Consider the following 6913-nt stretch of genomic DNA (forward strand, 5'->3'; position numbering starts at 1 on the left):
AACTAGACAAGATGGTTTTTAGTAAGGGCTTTTAGTCATGTGGCCATACATGCGGCACTTATTACACTCTATAAATACAGAAGGTTCCCAACCTATAGAGGTTGCACTCTATAGGGTTTATGGGAAACATAGTGTCAGTGTGAACTAATCAGCACATGTTGCCCATGACTTTCGTCATAGACACGATTTATTTAAAGTGGATTGGAAGGACTCGGTATTGGCTCTTTTCCACTTGGGTCATTCCCCTCTCACTGGCCCCCTCAAGGTATCTTAGGAAGGCAGGCCCTCTAAAGGTAACACATAAGATAAAAGTAGGTCTATCTTTCTGATCACCGTATTAGGGTGAGAGCATACTCACCCACTACTTTTAAGCAAACACGGTAGACAATGATTATTTTTAACCTTTAAATCATCTATGTGCAACTACATTACTGAAAACACACAATGCAAGTTTACATGTTGTTCATTAACCCCTTAGTTAAGATAGATGAAAGATGTATGATCTTTTACTTTCCAAAAGAACTCCTAGTTAGACTAAGTGAGAAAATGCATAAAAAATTGCTCAAAATAAAATCCTGCATGCACTCAAGTCAGTAGTTTCCAAAAATTGAGTCTTGGACAATCGAACCTGCAAAGATTTTTTAATTGACAGATAAATTTCAAAATTTACAGATAATTAGAATGAAAGCGCTAAAACAGTAAATGTGTTATCCTGCAAAACATAAGTGCTAACTGTTGAAATGTGGCGACTGATCAACAAAGTACTGTACACTCAGCAAGTATCCTCGTCGGGGTCTGGGGTCGGGTCGAGCCCCAGGCAGGGGTTTGGGGGAAACAGCCCCCGAGAAAAGTGGGGGTTCAGGGGTGGGAGCCCCCAAGAAAATTTTTTTTGCCATTTTTCGTTGATGAAAACCGACATTGTAATAAAACCCTAAAAAGGCCAACTTTGTTTGTTGCCCTAAAAACGCATGTTATAAGCGGCTGGGATGCTTAAGGCATTGTAAGGTTGATGTACTGTTTTTGCTGGATAATAAGAAAGATTGGACGATTGTGTATGGTGGACGTAACCCATTCTGGGTGAACCACGTTAAATCTCTGTGTTATATGTGTCTTGTTTTATTTCTTTATCTTTTGTATTTAAATCTGCATATAATTGTTAGTTCATATTTGCTTCGGATCTACTTGAAACCCTAACAATTGGTTTCAGAGTGAGGTTTTCTGTAAATTGGCAGGACTTTCACATTTGAGTGGGAGCAATGGAGGATTCCAAATTCAAAGTTGAAAAGTTTAATGGCCAGAATTATCAGTTATGGAAAATGCAGATGGAGGATTACCTGTATCAAAAGGATTTGTGGCGGCCATTGGAAGCAAAGGCAAATAAAGTGACCACAATGTCAGATGAAGAGTGGGACATTTTAGATAGAAAGGCACTGGGATCTATTCGATTGTGCCTTGCGTCGTCTGTAGTATTCAATATAATAGAAGCAAAAACGGCTGTAGATTTGATGGCAACATTGGCTAAGTTGTATGAGAAACCCTCGGCTTCGAATAAGGTATTTCTTATGAAGCGTTTGTTTAATTTGAAAATGAGTGAGGGAGGATCTATAGCGGAGCACTTAAATGAATTTAATACAATTACTAGTCAATTGTCTTCAGTAAAAATTACCTTTTCAGAAGAGGTTAAGGCTCTCTTGATTTTATGTTCTTTGCCAGAAAGCTGGAATAGCTTGGTTATGGCTGTAAGTAACTCTGTCTCTAGTAAAAATACTTTGGTATTTGATGATATTGTTGGTGTTATCCTAAGCGAAGAAATGCGAAGGAAAAGCACAGGTGAGACTCCAACATCATCGGGTAGTGTTTTGAATGTGGAGAACAGAGGAAGATCAAAGAAAAGAGGAAAAGGCCCTAGGAATGAGAAGTCACGAGGGAAGTCAAAGAAAGGAAGCTCTCAATCTAGAGGAAAGAAAGATAGCTGGTACTGCGGAAAGCCTGGTCATCTAAAGAAAGACTGTTGGTCTTAGAAAAACAAAGAAGGAGACAAAAATGAAAATGATAGTAAGGAAGCTAATATTGCAAGTAATACTTTACAAGATGCTTTAATCTTATGTTTGGATAATGTTAATGATTCTTGGAAAATAGATTCTAGGGCTTCATTTCATGCTACACCCCATAGAAAATATTTTCTAGATTATGTTCAAGGTGATTTTGGATAGATATATTTGGGTGATGATGAGCCTTGTCAAATTGTTGGAAAAGGAAAGATAAAGATCAAGTTGCAGAATGGTAATGACTGGTTTCTGCAGGAGGTAAGACATGTTCCTAATTTAAGAAGAAATTTAATTTCTACAGGGCAACTAGGTAGTGAAGGTTGCATAGTTACCTTCTCAGACAGTATGTGGAAGGTCACTAAAGGATCATTAGTAGTAGCTAAAGGTGTGAAGGTAGGCACATTATATCTGTGTACTAGTAACACTTACTCTACCTTAGCTGCTACAGATAAAGTTACTACTGGGACAACAACAATAAATGTTGCAAGAACAGATTCGATAATGTGGCACCATAGGCTTGGGCACATGAGTGAGAAAGGAATGAAAACCCTTTACTCCAAAAATCTATTGCCAGGACTAAACAAGATTGATTTAGAGTTCTGTGAAAATTGTGTTTATGGTAAACAGAAAAGAGTCAGATTTCTCAAGGCTGGGAAAGAGAAGAAGAGTGAGAAGTTAGAGCTTGTACATTAAGATGTATGGGGACCAGCTTAAGTATCATCTCTTGGTGGCTCTTGTTATTATGTTATTTTTATTGATGACTCAACTAGAAAAACATGGGTATATTTCCTAAAACAAAAATCAGATGTTTTTGAAACTTTTAAGAAATGGAAAGCTTTGGTTGAGAATGAGACAGGAAAAAAGTTGAAGTGTCTCAGATCGGATAATGGAGGTGAGTATTGTAGCAAAGCATTTGAAGATTACTGCTCCTTAAATGAGATTCGAAAGCAGAAGATAGTTCCAGGAACTCCATAGGAAAATGGTGTGTCAGAGAAAATGAATAGGACTATCATAGACCGCGCGAGGAGCATGAGATTGCATGCTGGATTGCCCTTACATTTTTGGGCAGATGTTGTACATACTACTGTCTATTTGATAAATAGAGGACCTTCAACCCCTTTGGATGGTGGTATTCTAGAGGAGGCATGGATTTGTAAAAAAGTAAATTGTTCTTTTCTAAAAAAATTTGGTTGCGAAACTTTTGTCCATGTTGATAAAGAAAACAGAATCAAGCTTGATGCTAAATCTTAGAAATGTACCTTCATTAGATATGGGATAGATGAATATGGCTATCGGTTATGGGATTTTGAAAATAAGAAAATAATTAGAAGTAGAGATGTTATATTCAATGAGAAGGTTATGTATAAAGAACAAATGCAGGAAAAGAATATGAACAGGACAAACAAGAATATGTGGTGTTGGATGAGATTCCTGAAAATGAAATGCCACAGGTACCTGATGCTCAGCAACAACAGATTGTCCCACAAACTCTTGCAAGTGTTAGACATTTTACGAGAACAAGTAGACCCCCTGAAAGATTTTCTCCTTCTTTGTATTCTATTTTATTAATAGATTCTGGTGAACCAGAAGAATATGAAGAAGCAATGCAGGTAGATGCCAAACAACAGTGGGAGCTAGGCATGAAAGAGGAGATGGACTCCTTGATGAAAAATAAGACTTGGGACTTAGTCCCTTTACCTGCAGAAAAAAGAGCCTTGCCTAACAAATGGGTTTATCGGCTGAAGGAGGAGGAAGGAGGTCAAAAAAGATATAAGGCTAGACTTGTAGTAAAAGGTTTTGCACAAAAAAAGGGTAAAGATTATGATGAAATATTTTCTCCAATTGTAAAAATGACTTCAATTAGAATTGTACTTAGCCTTGTGGCTGTAGATAATTTACATCTTGAACAATTAGATGTCAAAACAACTTTTCTCCATGGAGATTTGGAGGAGGAAATTTGCATGTTGCAACCATAGGGATATGAGGTCAAAGGTAAGGAGAACTTGGTGCGTAGGTTGAAGAAAAGTCTGTATGGCCTAAAGCAAGCACCCTGACAATGGTATTTAAAATTTGATAGTTTCATGGCTGAACACGGTTATCATAGATGTCATTCTGATGATTATGTATATTTTAAGAGATTTGATAATGACAGTTATATTATCCTGTTGCTTTATGTTGATGACATGCTTGTTGCTGGGTCTAACATGCAACATATAAATGATCTTAAACAGAAATTAGCCAAGTCATTTGCTATGAAGGATTTGAGTGCAGCTAAGCAAATTTTCGGTATGAGGATTACACGAGACAGGAAAAATAGAACCTTGAATTTGTCCCAAAGTGAGTATATAAAGAAGGTGTTGAAAAGATTTAACATGCAAGATGCAAAAGTAGTTAGTACACCTTTGGCTAGTCATTTCAAATTGACTAAGGAGATGTGCCCAAAGGCACAGGAAGAGGTTAATAAAATGTCTAACATCTTGTATTCATCAACTGTTGGTAGTCTGATGTATGCAATGGTATGCACAACGCTAGATATTGCACATGCAGTGGGAGTTGTGAGCAGGTTTATGAGTAATCCAGGTATGGAACATTGGAATGCTGTGAAATGGATTCTTCGGTATTTGAAAGGAACTACTACGAAGGCATTATGTTTCAAAGGATCTAATGCTGCTCTAAGTGGATTTGTTGACTCTGATCTGGCGGGTGATATTGATTCACGGAGGAGTACTACAGGGTATGTTTTTACTATAGGGGGAACTGCAGTCAGTTGGATTTCTAGGCTACAAAAGATTGTTGCACTTTCAACCATTGAAGCTGAGTATGTTGTTGCTACAAAAGCCAGCAAGGAGATGATTTGGTTGCAATGTTTTCTGGAGGAATTGAGTCAGACACAAGAGGATAGCCCATTGTATACTGATAGCCAGAGTGCCATTCATCTTGCAAAGAACTCTATTTTTCATTCAAGGACAAAGCACATTCAGCTCAAGTACCACTTCATCTAGACTGTTTTGGAGGAGGGTCAGTTATGGCTTGAGAAAATTTACACAAGTGAGAATCTTGCCGATATGTTCACAAAGGCAGTTCCATAGGAAAAGTTGATTTCTTCATTAGTTTCTGTTGGTTTTCTTGATTGATAATTGTGGAATTTATACCAATCGAGTCTTAGTATTTTATCCAGCAGATGTTGCATGTATAGTGGTGTCGTGTAGTATCAGTCTTCAAGTGGGAGATTGTTCAGTGTGGAGCCTGATCAGTCTCCAAATGGGAGATTGTTGAAATGTGGCGACTGATCAGCAAAGTACTGTACACTCAGCAAGTATCCTCACCAAGGTCCGGGGTTGGGCCAAGCCCCGGGCAGGGGTTCGGGGGTGGGAGCCCCCGAAAAATATTTTTTTGCCATTTTTCGTTGATGAAAACTGACATTGTAATAAAACCCTAAAAAGGCCAACTTTGTTTGTTGCCCTAAAAACGCATGTTATAAGCGGTTGGGATGCTTAAGGCATTGTAAGGTTGATGTACTATTTTTGCTAGATAATAAGAAAGATTGGATGACCGTGTATGGTGGATGTAACCCATTCTGGGTGAACCACGTTAAATCTTTGTGTTGTCTGTGTCCTGTTTTATTTCTTTTTCTTTTGTATTTAAATTTGCATATAATTGTTAGTTCATATTTGCTTCGGATCTGCTTGAAACCCTAACACTAACCTATTGAATAAATGCATTGACCTGCGTAATAAATGTGTGATTTCACAAACATAAGCGCTAACTTGAGTGATAAATGCATTAACCTATGCAGTACAAGCGCTAACCTATGGAGTAAATGAGCTACCAAATTGCACATAGGCGTGAAACTAGCTTACAAATGCATTAATTCATTCAGTTATTACAAGAATTAGACAAGATATTAGAAGGAGATGTGTGAGGCCTGAGCCCCACAATGGGCGCCAAAAAATGTGTCTGACTTAAGTTTTCACCTCAAAAATTGACCTGCAACTTGTTAGTCCATCATGAAAAATTAAAGCTACAAGAACTCAATCTTCAACCAATGAAACAACATGAAATAAAGTAAATAAAACAAATTATGTATCATTGTGTCCTAGCCCCATTATTCTTGGTTGCAGATGATTTGATCTTAGACAAGCACTGGTAGCTTCCAAGATGGCAAGTGTGGAATGGACTAATAGATGATATGCAAAAGCTATGTGATGATATGCTAAAATTCTATGAAAATGATCTATGCTAATTTTCTCAAAAACTCTAAAATGCTTAGACAAATGAACTCACGAATGCAAATATTAAGGCTCCCAGTTAACTTAGACTATTGGACATTGGGCTCAAAATGCACTAGAACTCCTCTATTTATAGATTTTTGAGTGCATAAGCTTAGGTGGTAGAGATCAACGGTCATGATTAAATCTTGCTTTTTTGGATGGCTATGAGCAAGAGGTTGAAGGTTGAGAGAAAGGGGGAAGGAGAAGACAAGTGTCACTCATCTCACCTTGACTGAGGGGAAGACTGAGAGAATCTAGGATTGGTTGGAGAATATTAAGGGATAGAGGGACAAGTGGAAATGGACTAGGGTTAAGTGGACAAAACCTCCTCCAAGAATATAGGAGTGTTGGGGCAAATATAGGGAGGTTTCAAAGATTATGTGCTCGTACACATTTTATTCATGAATATGGGAGTTAGAGATAAGTGGCTCATAAATGATTTATTTTTATTTGATTTTATTGATTTAAATTAGCCACATGATGGATGAGTTGGCAAAGGTGGAGATGAAGGGTGAGTTGGAAAGTTGTAATTAAATAATTATGGAATTATTTAATAATGGAACTATAGGACAATGAATAGTGCACAAATATGAT

Source organism: Cryptomeria japonica, chromosome 10 (genome assembly GCF_030272615.1).
Source record: "Cryptomeria japonica chromosome 10, Sugi_1.0, whole genome shotgun sequence".
NCBI classification, from domain to species: domain Eukaryota; kingdom Viridiplantae; phylum Streptophyta; class Pinopsida; order Cupressales; family Cupressaceae; genus Cryptomeria; species Cryptomeria japonica.